The sequence below is a fragment of the Protopterus annectens genome, chromosome 6.part0 (genome assembly GCF_019279795.1).
Source record: "Protopterus annectens isolate FY-2018-M chromosome 6.part0, PAN1.0, whole genome shotgun sequence".
Lineage (NCBI taxonomy): Eukaryota > Metazoa > Chordata > Ceratodontiformes > Protopteridae > Protopterus > Protopterus annectens.
This window is the reverse complement of record NC_056737.1, coordinates 1,727,083,575-1,727,104,588: the sequence shown is the minus strand read 5'-3', so window position 1 is coordinate 1,727,104,588 and position 21,014 is coordinate 1,727,083,575.

Here is a 21,014-nt window from a genome sequence, read left to right as displayed (position 1 = left end):
AAAGTGAAGAGCAGACTTTGTGGAGCCTGGAATAGTTTAAACCTGTTTAGGCAGCGCTGCCCGATGCTGCTCAGTGAGCAAAACCGCGCAAAAAGAGAGTTGTAGGGTTTTGAGAGAGAGATCAAGGAATGACTTAAGAAATATTTGCATCATGTCATGCTAGAACACATGCCCAAAAAGATATCATAGAGATACATAACAATGAGAATCGCTACAGACATACACATATCAGTCACATAAAAGAGAGCACCCCAAAGGGCAGACAGCACTAGTATACTATATAATGTGTACTGATGACCTATACTGTATGGCAGTACATGAAAAAAGATGGCCCGTGAGTGTGCATAAGCCACTGTAGTCTGACAGACAGATGTTAGCAGATTCAAACCCATATCTATTGTACAAGGCTTTTTTCAGACACCTATATTGACTGCCTGTGCTATATCAGATAGCAAAGGAGCCTGTCAAAAATGCCAACACAGGAAGTATGGATATCATATGAAGCATGGATATCATATGAGCAATCAGAGTTAGTCAGAATGCCAGATGCAAGCTACACATATTAATGTCCACACAACACTGATCATCACAATAGGACAGATTGTCTTTGACAAGGAAGTTGTCTTTGTCATGTAGGATACTCACTGTCCCAGAGGTAAGCACCAGTATATCAGTGTAAGTATGTTATAAATGCCAGTACTCAATGCAAGTGCCACAGGAGGATTCACAGCAGGACATGTACTGAATAAACATTTCAATGCCATGCAGTCACAACCTATGATGCTATATTAATGTCCAACATAAAGCCATAAATAAAAGTGGCACAAAGGCTCAAAACCAGGGGCAATTTTTAAATATTGCTCTTACAAACTTATAAAGTTTATGTAATAACAGGTTTTAAATTAGCATGAATTTTCTGAAGGTTATGAAGTCTGAAACTGAAACTCAAATCTCTGTTGTTATTTTCCAACTTCAGTCTTTAATGAATTGCAACTAATTTGCCAGAAAACCACAATTTTATGAAAAACGGACCAAAGATACGAGGCAAAAATCTGGACATTCTGCAAAACTCTGTGCAGTTGAGACATACGAGACAAAAAGTAGATACAAATGTTCCAAGAAAAATTTGCAAACTCCAAATGGAAAACACGAATTTAATGAAGAATAAAATAGGGTAAAATCTCTAGTTAGCACTTTCTTCTCACTTAAACTGCACAGAGACTTCTTCAGACTGAATTAATAAAACCCATAGGACATTTTTAAACTATCAAAAAACCATCACATGATCATTAAACTAGCATCACATGACATATTAGGAACTAAAACACACCTTAATATGAATTTTTTAAATTTAAAGTCAAAACACAATATTAATGCTTAAATCCTTTCCTTTTCAAGTACATAACAAACTTTTCTCTATTATTCAACCCTGGCGGAAAGCAGGCATTAAGCCTTACTTGCCAACAATATTCAAGCCAGCCCAGCTCTTCCTCAACATTAATAATATTCAAACTGTTGGACAATGCCTCTAAAACCAAGAATTTGAACTCAACCTTACATCTCTTAGTTTTATAATGCTTACTCAATGCATTCCTCTCATCTCCAGTTTGAATGGCATACTTGTGTTCGTAAATCCTTTTATTCAATTCGCAAGTTGTTCTACCCACATAAAAGGATTTGCATTCTACACAAAAACTCATATAGACAAAATTCTTAGACTTGCAACTGAACAACCCTGTTATTTTAACTGTATTGTCCCCTATAACTACCTCATTAGAGTCTTTAAATATGTAGTTACACATATTGAGTTAATATTATAACACCAAACGCTGAAAACAGTGAACAGTGTTACATCGACACATATTCAGCGAACGCTGAAAATGTCGAAACCACAGAACAGCGATTTCTTCCAACCCCCCAAAAAAAACATTAAACACTTCCAAACACATACACACATACCTTAACCCTAATTATACCCCCCCAAAAAACAGTAAACAACTAAATACACATATGCACATAACCCAACCATACATTTAACAAAAAAAAAAGCAGTAAACATTTTAAAACATATGCACTTACCTTAAACCACACCCTAACCCTAAGGTCAGTAACTCTAACACATTTACATAAATAGTCCAAACACAAACACACTTACCTTAACCCTAATCCTACCCCCCCAAAACAAAAGTAAACAGCTAAAAACACACACACACATAACTCAACCATATATCTAACACAAAATAAAAAACAGTAAACACTTTCATACATATGCACTTACCTTAACCCGCACCCTAACCCTAAGGTCAGTAACTGTTGCACAATCACGCTCAGGAGCTATACTGGACAAGGGACCACACTACACTCCAGAACAGGCAAAGCAACAAAGCATTCAAGTGACTTCTTTCCCAGGGAAAGAATTAGCTGAACAGCTGCTTCACTGTTTTGCCTGTTCGCCCTACATGTCGACGAAAACGCATTCGACAAAATGCATTTTTGTCATTCTAATATGAACCCCAGATATTACAGTTAAAGCATTTAATCATACCATATTTTTGTTTAACTGGTTTAGGTCTATTCAATTTCCATTGGAAAAAAATCTTTATAATTCTTGGCTCTTTTTTGAATAAACCTTGGATGACTCCCTAATTTATTAAGTAGTTCACTATTTGCACTAAATAATCCCCAATTGCTGCTTATAACATTGTTAAAGGCATGGGAATCCAAACCATTCTGTATTGCCATGGGCGTCCCCTGTCTAAAATGGGGCCTAACTTCTCTATTTTCTTTTCTTTTGTTGTCTCTCATCACTATTTTTTCTTCCAGCAATTTTGTATTCTTGTAAGCTGTCCCTTTAATATATTCAATTTTGTTTTTTTGGGGTGCATACCAGAAAAGTGCAAATACATATTGTTCTACACAATGTCCGTTTGTTTTGTTTTGTTCTTTTTTTTGTGATTACATTCATATAATGTTTCCCCTGTCATGAATTAAACAGCAAACAATGTGACTCTACTAAATAATGACATCTAGATTAATAACAAGAATCAAAATGGAAGTCATACAACTAGTATGACACACCACCTATACTAAATTATTATATCATCTAATATACACACACACACACACACACACACACACACACACACACACACACACACACACACACACACACACACACACACACAACTCTATCATGTTAGGTATTCAACCTCCTACCTATTTAAATTGCACACTCTAGACAGCAATGTAATACTCGCAAGCACCACAGGTGAAGTCCAAAACCTATTGGAATACAGCCATGGAAACTACACTAGAGTGAAGGAATGTCAGGGTCTGCTGCTGTTCTTCTGCATGTGTATGTGCAACTTTGTAGGGAGGATGGTCCTGGAAGAAATGAGGCAAAGAAGTATGGCAATTAAGCATCACAATGGCAATAACACAAGGGGACAGTGAATACAGAATTGCCTATATGTCTTGTAAGAAATAGCTGAAACTGAAACTTGGCTGAGATGTCCACTCACACCCATGTGTACTGAACAACTCTCTTGTAAACTCTATCACTTATTAATGGGTATAGATACAAATAAATTACCACAGGAAGTAGTAGTCACATTATATATTTTATTCTTCCAGAAAATATAAATGCTGCCATATGTAAGCTTACCAGGAAGCTGCTGCTGGGACACACTTGTTTTTCCAGCCACATCAGCACTGACATTAAACACATGGTGTGCAGTCTCCACTGCAATGTCTGAGTCTCTGACAGAGAGCAGGAACTCCGCATTTGATGTCAGTGATGATTCGGTAGCAGGGCCACCCTCATACCTCTCAACCTGGAAGCATCAAAAATGAGGACAAAGGCCCATGAAATGTAGGTACAACCAGCCAAAAACCAGGAAGTCAATTAACAAAAAATCTGCATACATAATTATGTAACCCCACCCACTCCGTTGGAATTGTGGGATACCATCAACAAGCATGAATGTCTAATTTTTGGCATGGCTGTCTGTTTTTTATATATACATATATATATATATATATATATATATATATATATATATATAGGTTCATAGATTAGTACTAAGCTAACTGCCCTTGTGAGCCATTTTAAGCCTAGCAAATTATCCCTTGTGAGACTCAAACCCTGCACCTATATATATATATATATATATATATATATATATATATATATATATATATATATTTGAAAACACTGACATGCCAAAACACCGACGACGAGAACAACGAGAACAGAAGATCAAGAACTGAGATGACTGACAGTTTAAAAGCCCGATGCTGAGAACACCGACATGTTAATGTAAGTGTGCGATAGTGACAGACCTTAGGGTTAGGGGCGGGTTAAGTGAATTAGGGTTAGGGTGCAGGTAAGATAAGTGTGCGATAGTGACAGACTTTAGGGTTAGGGGCAGCTTAAGTGAGTTAGGGTTAGGGCGCGGGTTAGGTGAGTGTGCGATAGTGGCAGACCTTAGGGTTAGGGTTTGGGTTAAGGTTAGTGCATAGATAGTTGTGTATGTAAGGTTTAGTGTAAGTTTGTAAGGCTTTTGGTGTGCTTGTGTTGTGTGTGTGTTTTTCTGAAAAGGTATTTGTTTTGTTTTGTTGATTGTCGGGTCGTGGTTTGTTGGGCATGTGAAGTTTAATGCTTTTAAAATGTCGGTTATCTCAGTTGTCGATCTTCTGGTCTCGATGTTCTCATCTTCGGTGTTTTGGCATGTCGGTGGTTTCATGAAGATATATATATATATATATATATATATATATATATATATATATATATATATATATATATATATATATTGGACACACACACACGCCCACAATCACACAAATAGATATACACGTACTTGTTATTCATTGTTTTTAGTAACTCAGTAACTAACCAATCACTAACCCTTATAGTATACGTCCATTACTATTTATTTATTTATTTTACATTTGTTGACCACATAGTCCGACTGGATACATGTCCATTTTCAGTGGAGGCCTGTGGAGAAAAGCTCCAAACTTACAAGCAGATAAAGACAAGCAAGTTACAGTATATGTACAAACATACTGTATCAACATACAAGTTACAGTCTCACATTTCAAGCCTATGAAGAATACAGTTTATAATCAGAAATACATACATGTATGTTACAGTTTCTGTTATCAAACCTATATGTGCAGCTTATATACAGAGTATCTGAACCCATTTTACAGTTTCTATTTCAACCCTTTTAGTGTAGGAGGTTAGTCACTGCGAATAAAAATTGCAGGTATATGGAAGCATGAGGATGAGGCGTTAGTCAAGGTTAGAGCAAGGACATAACCAGTGAGTTTTAAATTACTGGTTTAGATTTTTTTTTTAAATGGCTAAGAGAGGGGTTCAGAGTAAGGACAGATGGGAGTGAATTCCATGTTTTGCCTACTGAATTTGCAAAGATTCCCCAGATAGGTTATTAGCTTTAACAGATTGAACCAAAAGTTTTGTAGTGGAACAAAGTGGTCTGGCATTTTTGTAGAGATGGATAATGTTTTTGAGGGAGGGCGTTTCTTCTGGATGGTTAATAACCTTGAATGCTGCAATGAGTTGATTATATTGAATTAGCCTCGGGAGTTCTAGCGAACTTAAGAGGTTTAGATTTTGACAGTGGTGTGTCCTGTAGGGAGTTCTTGTGGCAAACCTGGCAGTTTGATTGTAGCAGCTAGAGAGTTTGCTGAGTTCAGTTTTATTCAGGTCAGTGAGTATTGGTGAGGCATAGAGTAAAGTTAGCTAGAGGGGTGAGGAAAGATTTATTTTTTTATAGGGAGCCGAGTTTTTTTATTAACGGTTTTAATACTCTGGTTAACATCTATGTCATATTTAAGGTTGTTGTCAATTATAACAACCAGGAGTTTGGTATATATATATATATATATATATATATATATATATATATATATATATATATATATATATATATATATATATATATATATATATATATATATATATATATCTAGTGAGATTATGGTCCCATTGTTAGATGTTATAGTAAACAAAGGTTGAGAGGATTTGCGAGCAGGGAAGATGAGCAATAGCTTTGTTTTGTTGGGGTTTAATATTAGATGTTGATTACAGAGCTAATTTTCCACTGTGGTAAAGGTTTTCTGGGTTAAAGTAAGGAGATTTGTAGGGGTAGAGGCTGAGCAAATCAGGGTGGAGTCATTGGCATATTGTTTACAGGATGTGCCTGGGATTACAGCATGGAGGTCTTTGATAAAGAGGGAGAAAAGAAGGGGAACTAATATGGAGCCTTGAAGAACACCAAGGGTAACAGAGAGAAGGGTGGAGAGTTTGTCCTGCCATAGGACAGCCTGCTCTCTTCTACTAAGATAAGACTGAAACCATTGTATAGCATGGTTGTTTAGGGATAATTTATTTAGGGTAAGTAAGAGTAACTGGTGGTTAACCATGTCGAAGGCTTTGGAAAACTCGAGAAACAGGGTCGAAGATAGTTTGTTGTTGTTACGTTTGGAATTTATGATGTTAGAAAAGGAGGGGAGGGTTGGGGTGGTACTCTGATGTGGTTTAAATCCATGCTGGGAGTTGGCCAGGAGATTATGATGAATGAGGTAGTGTAAGAGTTGTTTATGGATACACATTTCCATAATTTTAGCTAGAGGGGAAAGGATAGCTATCAGTCTATAGTTTGACAGCTCATTGGAGCTGCTTCCTTTATGGAGTGGAATGACATGTGACATTTTCCAGACAGTGGGGATAGAGGCTTCAGTTATGATTCTATTTATTAAAATAGAGACAGGGTATACTAAGGCACTGGCAGTTTTTTGCAGGTAGTCTGCGGGGAGGAGGTCAGCTGAAAGGGTGGTTGGTTTGAGTTTTTTAATTATGGCTCTAGTGAGTGAGGTAGCAATACTTTGGAAGCTAAATGAAAGATTGTCACTGGGTTTAGGGGTATCAGCGTTAGGACACGTGGGTTTAAGTTTGATAGCAATGGCCTGGATGGTTTCTGTGAAGAAACTGTTGAAGGCATTAGCAATGGACTCTGGCATTTTTGGAGTTGGGGCCAAAGGGGTTGTTGATATGGATTACGCTGCGTGGAGGAGTTTGTTAATACCTGCCCAGAACTTCTGAGGTTTGTTATGGTGTTTCTGCTGTACATGGCAGAAAGCGTTTTTTTTTTTTTTGTCTAGTAATATGGATTTTTTTGTATCATTCCTATATTGTCAAGCGTGCAGGTGCATGGTTGTCAAGGCTTGCCAGAATTGTGTTATTAAAGTGTGTTACTGCCTCATCTAGTGGTAGTTGCTTTAGAATTGACCAATTGCATACATTTTAGTTCATCTAAGAATTTATTAAGGTTGAAATTTTTGTTATTTCTTATTGCTTTATAGGTGGGTAGATGTGAACATTCAACTTTATGCCTAATAATATATGTTAAGAAATGATCACTTAGATCTTCATGGAGAGTACCTGATTTGTACATGTGGTGGGGGCTATTAATTAGTATCCAGTCTAGGATGCTTTCTCTATTGTTAGGCTTGCTGATCCTTGTAGGGGAGGATATAGTTTGTGTAAACCCATGTAGGTTTACATGGGTGGTTGGAGTCACTTCAGTGTAGCTGTTCCAATCTGTACTGAGGTCCCCTAGAACAATGGTTTCTACTATGGCAAATATGTATATATTATTCTTTTATTTTTCTTATCCTTAAACAATTGTATAATTCTACTTTCAAATTCAATGCTTATACATTTGTATACTTTAATCTCTGTGTAGTTTTATACTGCTGTAATCTTTGACTGTGGCTGAAACAGGCCCCAGCCCACTATCCATTAGTAAAAGGCTCCATTAACAAACAAGTAAAGAACAAGTTAAATACACTAATGTCTGTACAGTGTATCCCATCAACACACACACACATACTATCACTCTTATAAGTCCTGTGCCCCCACAATAACAGTATTCATCTTATTGACAGTATATTTCCAAATAATAAAAGTCAACGAAAAATTCCTAATAATGAAAGTTACTGGAAAAAGAATGCTCAGTTTGGGGAGCACACACAATTTACTAAACTTCTGCACTGGCACTCTTGAAGACTTTTATATGATGGACAGCTACAAAATACAACAGATACAAATTAGACTGATTTTTGATCAGAAACATCCTAATAACCCGAAATCAAGCCACCAATGAAGAATTTACAATTTGCAAACTGGACAAGTTTGATCATTTCTTTATTTTTCTCTTGATTATCTTGATGCAGCATATCAATGTTGTCCTGAATGTTTTCTGGTGGTGAGGTTACTATAAGCTGTGATACTTCAGGTTCTTTTTTATCTGAATAAAATATAATGAGATTATTCGCACAGTTGCACTGATACTCAGAACACTTTTATATTAGAAAACTATTGCAGACCTTTGCTTTAGCTTGCAAGATGCATCACAGGGGCTGCCATCTTTGCATCTGGCAGTTAATAACCTCCCACATTTTTTTTACGAAAATCAGTATCATTCAACTTTCAGTCTACCTATGCAGAACTCTTTTTTGACACTGTTATTCTGTTCTTGTTCTTGAGTGAATCCACCTACTAAGCTAAACCTGTCAAATGGTTGGAAAAATGTCATAATATTTAAAAAATGTCCCTGACTGGTTCTGTTGAAATTTGTCCTGATTGGTTGAGAGCTAACCCTATACATATCACGTGTATACTTTTAATTAAAACATTTAAACTAAAAGTAAATTTATTTATTTATTATTTATTTAACATTTCTCAGCTGAGACAGTCTGACTAAGAAAAAGCCTAATTTTAGTGGAGGCCAGGGGAGAAAAGCTTCAGACACATGGGAGCTGTTTGGAGTTTTATAGTAAAGGTAGCTCTGATTCCGAAGTGTCTTGTAGCTTTAGTGGTGATGGAAGTAAATGGTAGTCAATGGTGTGATGTTAACTGTCACTGTTGCACTTTTATTAGTCAGAGGTGACTTCACTACTGTCATGCAGGTCTACCTTTTCTCATTGCAGATGAGTAAAAATTGGGAATTGAAGGGGACCACTTGGAAATTCGTGGCACCCCATTATTTTGCCCTCAAAACGTGTAAATACCAAGGAGTTCAGAATGGTTGAGAGGCATGACCACTCCCATAGCAAACTGTTCTTGGGCAACTGCAGCTGCCCTCCTTTGGGCTGATGAAATCATATCAGTAGCCTTATGTTGCACCTGATCATAATTTCGGTTGCAACCACCAATAGTGTTGACATCGTTGACTAACCGGTTCCAAAATGAACTGGTTCCAAATCTTCTTTCTGACAAATCTATCCCCATGGCCTCTCTCAAACAGAAAGCCTCCATGCTGTCTCAGAGTCTGTATTGTGACCTCATTTTCCACATCACAGCAAGTTTTCTTTTTGTGGATTTGTAGTCTTGGGTACATTAATCCTAGGGGACATAAAACAGAGAAGGATAGTACAGATAAATATCACATAACTAATGTATTTATTACAAAAAATAACTAATCTGTGTACCCTTTTGTCAACATTAAGCACTTGAAACACACTTTTCATTTACTACAAATGAATGTTAAGTGGTTGTCCCACCTCCACGTCACACACAAAAAAAGGTCTGTACAAACCAAGGAATACCACATAAGTAATATATATACATGTTTCCCACAGAGATACCAGGATGCCTACACAGTTTCAACAGAAAAGCACATGAAAGACACTTCTCTTTTTTAGACCACAGAATGGTAGGTGGCCCCTTACCTCCAAAAACAACAAACAAACGAAGGTTTGTACAAACCAATGAATGCCAAAGAAGTAATGTATACATGCTTTCCACACAATTAACAGAATGTATACACACTTTCAACAGAAAAATCACTTTATGAATGCCAGTCACTTTTCACTATGCCCACCATTGCAGAAGTATAAGACCAGTGACAGTGACATGTACAATACATTTCTCTCCAATAACATAGAACATTAAAAAATGACCCATGCTGAAATTATAACCTATATATCTCAGAAATGTAAATGCCTGCCAAAAATGCCTATGACAACATTGAAGTATAAGAAGTACATACAGATACAAGTTCCATTTTCTCCTGAATAAATAAATACATTTGTAAAATTTTGCACATTCTGGAATATACTTGAATAATACAATTATACCTTAGCAAAATTATAAGCCTTCTCTGCGGAGATATCACCTTTAAAGGAATACAGGTCTTCTGTTGTGTCCAAATACCCAAATCTCCTCACCTTCAAGTTCCCTAAGCTACATAGTTACCTTTTTAGAGTATAGATTCAGCTCTCTGAGTCCTGTGAAGATGCAAATGAGGTGTGAGCTCAATTGAATTGCTGAATACCAAACTTTAGCCTTTGTGAAGCAGATGTAAACATAGTGTAGGCTCTACATCATTGTTAGCTTCTAATGGCTTGCAACTGTGAATTATTAGTGTGAGAGAAAGAAAAACACAACAGCAATTCAGACAGCCTTCACTGTAGTGGGTGTATTAATGAAGATACACTTACAAAGTTTGGAACTAACTTCAGTGAGCTTTTCAATGAAAAAAACACCACACATGTATTGTTTTTGTTGACTAATAGCAAAACTTTCCTGCCTTTGTGAATACTGTTGTTCACTGGCATATATTTTCACTACATATTTAAAGGAAAATTATATAAAATGCACTATAAACTGCATGTCTGAGACTGCAGTAGAGATAAGGAAAGAATGAACACAATACAACGAGAAAGAGCTGCATTTAGATAAATATATTCAGAAATGCTTGTGTGATCTATCATTGCACTAAATATGTTAGCCACACGTGTACAAGCAACTGAGAATGTACAAGTATGTGTCCTGTTAATACTGTAGAGAAAATATGAATTGCTTGTATGCATATAATTTGATCACTGTTGCAAGGCTGTGTCTGTGGCAAATACAGATAACACTCTACAACTGTGTATGTTATTTCAGTACTCTAATAGTTTATATCCAAAGCTATGTAATAGTTTAACATTTGTTTATTTTTTTAAACTGTTTTTAATTTTTTCTTTTCTCTTTTTGACATTTGCATGGCACACGGCTTAGTGCAAACATAGTTTAATATGTAAAAATGTAAAAATTGTCAGTTACCTTAAAAAGTGAAAAACATGCTTAGCAGCATTGTGCAGCTGTCAGCAATTTGGATGATAATGACAACAGAATTTACATCTGTGACCTAACTGTGTGTAACACAAAGTCTAAATATATTGAGGTACAGAATAGATTAGACAGGTAAACTGTGGTTCAATTTCCATAGTAGCTATTTTTACTAAGGAATGATCATAATGAATATTAACCAAAGGAGAATATATTCGCTATTGCCTGCTACATTTGCATGTTGCTCACCTGTGTGCAAACATGGTTCACGGTTTAAGGAAAAAAACTGAAACTATTTTTTTTATTTGCCTTCCTACACACAAGCAGGTAAGCAGTGATGCACTGCCATCAACGCTCTGGACAGAGCTGTGTTTAGAAAATACACCTGCGACTTAGCTGTCCCTGTGGTACCAGGTGTAAGTTCATGGCCAAAACCCAAGTAAGCCAGGGTTCTAATCCAGCACCCTCCACTTTGTTTTAAGGGTGTCCCACTGTAATTTTTCATAAACATTATAGTATAAAGATAATTACACATAACAACAAATATGTATATTGGGTTGATTGGGCACACACATGGTGTCATATCTATTACATGTGTAAGTGGCGTAACATGATAATTATGATTCTGTAATTATAAATGTATTTTCATCCCTGGGATGGACTTCATAGTTTACTGACAGTCATCTATGTACCTTCCATAAGACAAGTATAGCTGTAAAACAGAATGTATTGTGTGGTCTGAACCAGAACTCAAAACTCTACTTCAAAAATAATACAAGTATATACATTTCAAGCATATTGTCACACATTACTTCTGCATCACACCTGAGAATGCATAAGCCAGGACCTTGCCTTGTCACAAACATATATGGTTACTTGAAGTATAACATTACTTACTCTTTAAGGTGTATATTAGTAGTGACCATGTTTATCAAACACTTCTTTTATGGCAATGAGGAAAAATCATCTATGTGGAAATATATGTATTCCATTTTTACGAAGGTTTGAATCCTACATTGTACATATTACTTTTATCAGTATGTAAGGCCCCAGAAAATATGTGTCAAGTCATAAAATTGATCCCTCCAAATTCAGGCCTTAAAAGCCAAGTCATTTAACATATCACAGCTGAAAACTGGGTAAACTGTTATCATGTATATCAACACATGTGCCATAAATGAATGCCAAATGTCACATTATCCTTCCTATTTCATAAACTGTCTTCCTCTTTATTTGTCAATGTGGCTCTTCCCTTAACATCCCATAATCATGGTTGACATGGTTGTATGGGTATACATAGAGGCCTTAAAATGCAGTAGCATGAATTTGTGGGAAAATATGCATACTGTTATTGGAGGATCTATGCAGACATGGCAGGTGCTGGGAAAGATGGTGCCCAATTCAGAGCTCAAAGGTTGAGTGTTGAGGAGTCAAAAATATTTCTTGCATTCTTTGTTAAGCACTACAGTTTTAGGCTGCTGCAGGGGAACTATACCAGGTCTGAGTATAAGACGTAGAACATTCTAACGAAGGCTGTCTCCAGGGTGAATGGCATACCACGCACTGGGGAACAATACAGGTACCATTATAATGACTGAAATGGTGCAAGATGGCATGTCTCGATCAGTGGCTGGATGAGTTTAGAACTGCTGAAATCTCACATTTGTGTAACTATACAGATAAAGCAACTTTAAATGGTATGGAAAGTTGTAAATAGCCAAGCCTGGTAGCTTTTTTTGTCTCTTTTTCTCTCCTTTATTTTACAACAGCTCAGGAAATTTCAGCAAACAGGGGGGTACATGCTGAAAGATTAGAAAGATTCGAATAGGTAAGGGGTATAGATGCAGCAGAAATGAACATGATTGTATTAAAATTATTGCTCTTCCATACATTACTAGCAACTTAAGCATGCAGATCTTAACTATGAAAGCAAGCGTGCATGCTTTCTACTGTAGCTCTTGATAATTGTATTAGACAAGTGTAATAGTGTATTCAGATTTGGTGGGATCAATTCAAACATATACATATAAATCACAAACATATATATTTTTTGATTTAATTCCAGCAAAACTGGCTTTAATGCCATGTTGTTAACTTAATTTGTATTATTTTTAAAAGCATACATGCAATATCTGCATATTGCAACGGTTACGTGTTACAATTCAAAATCCTATTTTGGATTTGGAAAGCTGTATAGGTAATATAATAATAAAAGTATACTTATTGTAATAAAGAATTTGAATGGTTCTAAACATCTGTTTTTGTTTTTTTGTCTCACTTTACCCCTTATCACTATTTTTAATATATGTGAACACATCTTTCTGATGTCATACTTTTCTGCCAACAAACAAAATAACCTTCAGCATAGGGAGGTAGGCCAACTGCTGCAACACAATCTGACAACCTTTCACTAGCTGCTGCATGAACACCCATCTGGGACACAACTTGGCAGTACTGTCTTCGTAGCCCCTGCAGTAATTGGGCAATTCACATCAGGCAGCATTGCCCCAGCTCCTTGTGCTTTGGTACCCTCCAGGGGTGTTGGTGGTGGTGGGGATTACATCACCCACCAGAAGCTGCCAGGGATGGTGCATGAGTAACAGAAACTGGCATTGGTGTACAGCTCATCTGTCTGAAGAAGTTGCTCCTTAGAATGCAAAAAATACCACCACATCAAGCAATCACACAGGCAGCCAATGAAGGGGACAGTGATGACAGTCCTGAGGGTGAGGACTAGATTCTCAGTTTCCATACATGATAGGCATGTGTCTCCAATGTCCCCTACTTATTCCCAGCCATGATATCAATCAACCTTTTGTGTCCATCACCATCCATATGTGTGTCTTGTTTGTCCTGTTTATCTGCCCCTGCTTCCTCATCTACCCTACCTACCTGATCCTGACATTTCTATGTCCCTTCTTCAACACTCCTCTCTTTTTAAAGTACAAAAGGTTGGGCACCTGTTCCACAAAAAAAAAAATGTTCCTTACATAGCTCTCCACTTCACATATGTGCCTTCTCAACACACTTGACTTGGTCCAATTGGCTGTACAATATTATTGAGTTGTTGTCACCCATCTGTGTTGTGGTGGACAGTCCAAATTCATCCAATGCTATATCCATGTTTATATTACAGTGTTAAACAAGTGGATACCCATGGTTCTTTCCAAATTCCCTCCTGCATATTGCTTTATCGCTTCCCGTTTGTTCTTTTCCCTGCTTGCCCCCCCTTTTCACTACTTTCTTATATACCCCATTTTCACACCTTTAATCTGGTCAAAAAATAGAATTACACACCACATACATGGCCAGAAATGGCCCATAATAAAGACTTCACTTTTTGTCCTCTGCAAATGGATTGTCATGTCCTATGGCAAAACCTGGTGATTTTTTGCCATCAGCCACACTAGTCCAGTTATCTCTATGCAATAAAATAAAAATAGAAGTAAAAGAGAAGTGAAGGGTAACAATCCAATATGAACGCTTTATTTATAAATCACTGCGTTTTCGTCTCTATGCAATGCTGCTTAAACTCTCTGTGTTATAGCAACATAGTGTTAAAGCAAAATAAAGGCTGTACATTCAAAGCATTTACTCTGACAGTTCTTTAGACTGCTGAATGCAACAAAATCCAAATCACCTGAATGACAGTTTTTTAACAGTATCTTCAAGGGTTCAATTCCAGATGCATCTCTCATCATTTCTTAGTGTGATGATATATGTGTTTGATATATTTAGTCACACACAAAGTAAAATTTGCCAGTAATGGCTTTAAGTGGAGATATGTTGCTTAATGCCCAAAAATGAGTATCTGAAGTGACAATCATCCTTACAGCTATCACATATTTAACTAACCTTTCTGCTTGTCATAAGCCTGTTCCTGTCCTATGCCTTCTCTACCTTTATGTCACTCACTTCATGATGACAGACCAAAAGAAAAATGACCATTAATGTGACACTAAAAAAACATTGCTAGGTGTATGTTCTCTAGCTCCTCTGTACATGTGTTCCTCTGTTAAGCTGATAAATGGTGTCTGCAGACCGACTTGACTGAGCTAATGGATTTTACTAACATGTTGCCTTAATTCAATAGTTTATAAGTGCTCATGTGCTGTGTAAAGTTTTAAAGTCATTGGTAGAATTCTATTTGTGACATGTTCATGGGAAGATGGATGAAATCTTCATCTAATCTGATGTGGAAACTGCCCTTACTGTGACAAAGCATACTGCACACACTTTTTAGGATATCAGGCCATACACAAATAGTTAGCATATCTGCTGTGTCAGAGTAACCATTTCAAAACATGTACCACCCATTGTCATTTCTAGAAAGCTGTACACACACACACACACACACACACACACACACACACACACACACACACACACACACACACACACACACACACGTAAATTGTGATCTGCTCTGAGGCCTGTAAAGTAGTTAATAGTTGTACAATTGTATAGAGGTAGGCCTTAATGATAAAAACAATGGAAGACATACTTTACTGTATTCATTGTTTGCCACATTTGAAGTAATGATCACATTTGCTTATCTAATGCTATCCTGACACCATCTATAAAAATGTGAATGATCTGGATTTGAACCCTGTGCAATTTGTGCTTTAACCAGGAGCTTACTGCTCTTACACCTGGTCCCACAGGGAAAAATAGGCAGCATGTCTATTTTTTGCACTCAGTACTGTCCAGAGTGCTGAAGGTCATGCATCGTTGCTTAGCCTGTTTGAATGAAGGAAAGCAAAGTAATAGAATTATTACTATTTTCCCTTTAAGCAGAGGACCACAAAGTCAATAGCAACAGTTTTTAATGTCATAAGTCATGACACAGCAATTTCAATATAATATACAGTATGAACAGCATAGTATATGTCAGCTATTTCTTCCATAGCATATATTCCTAACTACTTCTCAAGTTCGTGTTTTATTCATAAAATGGGAATCTCACATGCGCTAACACTTTGCCATCATTTGCGCAAATCAGGCACGAGCATTAAAAACTGTGTTCTCTAACTTGTGCAAAAAGATAGTTTGGGGTATTAATCTCACAAAAGACAATGTATGTGTGTGTTCATTCAAATATGAGTGTGGAGTCAATTGTACACCAAAATGTAACTCCACATCTATTTCACACACTCCTCCCAACATCTTCTCAGCATACAATAAAGCTGTCATCCTCCATAAAGCGCACTGTGACAATAATAAAGTCAGACATCTGGGGTGGTGCTAGTGTTGCACTGTATGGAATCCAATTTGTAAACCTTCAGAGGCTTAATGCTCAAATCTGAGTTCAGTCAACTGTTGTGTGTGTGGTAGGTGGTTTATTAAGGTTGTTATATGATCTTTTGAATCTCTTTTCATTTGAATGCTACTCAGGAGAACTTTTTAAAATAACCCTGTGAATCCAATATCCCTTTTTCCCTCTGTTACTGGAGGATGTCATCATCTCAAAGATGCATACACACATTGTGAAGTACAGTCCTATTAATGACACTCTGCAAGCCATTTCCAGAACACTGGAAGTGTGACTCTTAATTCTGTTACAGAGAGGTGCACATGTCACGTAAGAACAGAGGCACTACATAATATAATCAAATACATACACACATAGACACGTACCCCCCTACTAACTTCCATCATATACATATAGCAGTTTTGGTTTAAAGATTATAATAATGGCTATTATTTTATGTGGTGTTGGCTGTTAGCCTAGTAATGTCCTTTGACCCTATGAAGATTACATGTTAATGTTGCTGTCATCCACATGTGCTGTGTTGAGGTGTGGATGTATGGTAGCTCTACAACAGTGTATTCTAATATTTGATTTGAGGTAATGCATTGATGGCCACTGCTGCCATTTAATTACATGTTCCTTCCATAACAGCTGTAGTAAGATGCCTCATGAGTACTTTTGAAATGAGATGACGCTATGTATATTGTTGTCTTAGTAAGGCATGTGCTCTTGCAGTGGAGTATATTAGCATTCTACACAGTTATCATTCAGCCATCACAGTGTCAGTTGCAGTGTGGCAAATGTGTGCATGTGTATACCTACCATCAATACAGCAATATTACATTATACCAATTACATGGTCACATATGCCTTGTTTTATCCATATAATGTAATGCTGTTATATACACAAAACTTTAAGCAGTTCAGATTCATTTGCAATCTTGAGGAATTCATTGTATGCACAACTGTGTTGCTATTCACAAGGATTTTTCAGGTGTTGCTGAGCAGCACTGTGTGACTGTCAGCAATCATGTTATTAACTGTTCTGCATAAACCACATCCACCTCATTTGTAATGTGCCCATATATGGTATCAGAGCCCTCACACACACCTTTCCAATTATAAACATATAGGTATATGATGTGCAAGTGAAGTACTGAAGTGAAATAGGTAGAGCTGTATGACTGTGTTATCAGTTCCACTGTGTTGGTATTTAATTCACAGAAGTCAAGACAAACTTAGCCTTTGTCCAATCAGCTTTGCAGATAACTGCAAATTGTTTCCAGTAATGGTATTGATATACTGCAGCAAGTATTAATGCACACAAATGATTAGTGCCAGAGCCATGGAGATACACTAAATGTCCAAAAAAATACTTATTCCCTTTTGTAAATCAAATACCCAAGCTAATTATAATATAGACAGCACATCCCAATGAGTAGACCCAAGTTGTACATAATCTGGGTACTCAGGTAGATAGTAACTAGAAGTTTGTTCATCATGTGTCCACAATGGTGACAAATCCCTTCTATGCGGCACAACCTCTAAATATGGGCATGTCATCCAGATCAAAGGACACTATAATTCCATTGTACTTGGCCCTTCACAACAATAACTAAGGAAAAATGCACCCTTTTGCATGTAACTCACCACACATCTGCAACAGCTGGAACAACACCAGAGATTTTGCACACGGAAGATGCATGCTGTAAAAGACATGTCCTACATGGAAAGATGGAAATGCATATCACTGTATTCTGTCACCTACAGACTACTAAGGACCGATTTATTTCTGGCCTCCAGGGCAGTCTACATTCCAGCCCTAATGGAAATATTACACATTGGTAAAGCAAACTGCATGAATGTCACTTATTGCAAGGATGTTATCTTATCCTATGACATAATAAATCACATTTAAGAAATAGAAATGCCTCTGAGACAGTACCCTTGTCTGGAACAAGATACCCATTCAGATAAAGCAAAGGCCTTTCCTAACCCTATTCAAGTGCAACCTACATCAATGAATAGTTAATGATAATTGTACTCCCAGTGTTGTACCCATATCTGTCATGGAAAGAGGCAGTTGGTCTTAGATAACATAGCAGAGGCTCATAACTATGTGAACTTTGTTCACATAGCTATTTAAAATTGTGAAACTGATCTTAAATATGGCTAGGCTTTTATGTCATCTTGGAACATTAGCCTAGTACTCTCCTATGAAACTATGAACCTATGAAATCCAGTTGTATCCTAGGTAAAGCTATAGTGTGACTGTACAGCATCAAAGACGTAACAGTACATCACAACAGTATTACCACTTGGTACTTTGAATGAAAACATATGCTTTTGGTTTATGGGCCATGCAAGCCTCTCAAATGGCCAGGATTGCCCCTGAATTCAACTCCAGGTTTAACATTGTCCCACTTAACTTCTCGAAAGACATTTTATTTTTGAAAAAAGGGTGGTGAATTCCCCATATGGACTACTGGCAATCATTACAGTTAATATTATTATAGCGTCTGATACCACGTTACAAGTGTTGCCCCAATAACGGAAAAGTACCCAAGTCTGTTCCTGCACAGCATGTATAATAACTTAGATTCACATATACTGGCCATGTCAAAGATTAATGTTGTTAATATTTTAAAATTGTTTCTGATTGTGCCTGCTTCTGTCAGCAGTTGCCTATAAGTCTGTTGCTGTGTCTCCATGATTGGTTGTGAGGTATGCTGACATTTCAGTCATATTCAAGTAAGTCATTTTGCAGATCATCACAACATGCATATACTCCCTATTCTATATACCATCTTTGCTAAATGTCCTGTCCAATGAGCATGTCATTGATGTTTACATCACAACCATTCATCTCCACTGACATGTAACCTCGTGTGACAGTCACATGCATGCCCTCATGTGTGATGATATAATATACTCACACAGGAGGTGTAAACAGTGGTAGGTATTGTGCTATCTGCATATGTGCTTAATGTTATGCTACTGACTTGTCTTAGAAGTATACATACTTTGACATATACTATCTTGGGTACATTGCAATATTGTACATGCCCTTTTCTTCTTTCTTCATTCCTATCATTCATGTCTGTGGCCATTTTAATCAGCACACTTTCCTTGCCCAGTGTATGTATGTTTCATTGTATTTGCCCTTGTTGTTCACCCCATCATCTATTATTTCTGTCTGTAAATACTTATTGAAGTGTGCATTGCAAACTTGCATACATCTTCTTTTTTGCATTTGTCCTGCTCTGCATGGTTTCCTGGTCAGCAACAGTGCTGTTGGCCACAAAACATTGCTTATATTCAGGTAAGTGTGATGCGCGGCATACATATGTGATTGATACTGCTGCTCATTTTGCAAACGTGTAAACTCCTTGTAGGTTTTGTGCTAAGCCTACATGGAGTTTATTGAATCCCTGCATTCTTTTTTGAAATGTTAGGAACATATGGAAATATTGCTTATTTTCATAATACCTAGCAAATAGCTAGCAATATTTCAAGTAGAATGTGATGTAAACCAGCATTAACAGTGAATTGTCCTAATCTATCATACTGTTGTTTCACACCATGCAACCCAATAAAATGTACGTATCTCAGTTATGAAAATATAAACATAAATATAATATGAATAATAAGGGGCAAAACAATCTTAGTGTCATTTTGTTAATAACCCCTTGCTTTTGCTAATACTGCCTGTTATTAGCTGGTAAATTACTTGGTTAAAGAAGCCAGGCCCTAAAAAGTTCTGGATAACATAAGAAGGTATGGTTGTGAAATGGAAGTATATGATAAAGGTGTTATAGGTTTGAGTGAGTAAAGTATTATTTGCTAGGCTGTTTTCACTCCAGTCCAACAAATATCACATTACCACTGTTGTAGGGTAATGTTTCTCACTGCACATGCCATACCCCTACCCCTTCTCAATAACACAGTTTGAGGGCAGTTGGACTGTAAGAGATAATTGCAATCAAGCTATAAGACAGACAGTCTGTCAGAAGCATTTCTAGCTCAGTGAGCACACTGTCCCGGTACCACAAACCAGTGCCCCACCCCTCAGCTCTTCAAGTGAAGAGCAAACAAAAATGCATAGGTCCTGTTTCTATGCCCTTCCCTGCCCCTCCTTTTTATAAAAAAAAAAAAATAAGAACTTCTACTTATAAACTGTAGCAAACAATTGCTACAATTTATAACCTGTATACATGGAGCACTATAGCACTCAAGTTTTAGTAAACAGTTGCTGCAGTTTAATCCCTGTCTTCATGGACTGCTACAAGTACTCTGATTTCAGTTAAAAAAAAAAGTTTTGTTTTTTTTATAAATTTTAAACTGGTCCAAATGATTTGGTACAGTGTAGCAAGCAAATGCTACAGTTTAACTCACACAAGAATTGCTACAGTGACTGCAAAAGCAATGCCAGATTTTAAAAGCTGGTATTGTATTAGATATCAGGATTGTCTGACCACATCTCCCAACACTTTGCACCACGTACAGTTGCCCCTTCTGACCTGCCCTACTTATGCTACTGCTGACTGTCTTGCCCATGAGACCCCATGTGACCCACCTCCTGGCTGACTAGTTAGCTTGTAGGTCTCAGTTAATTAA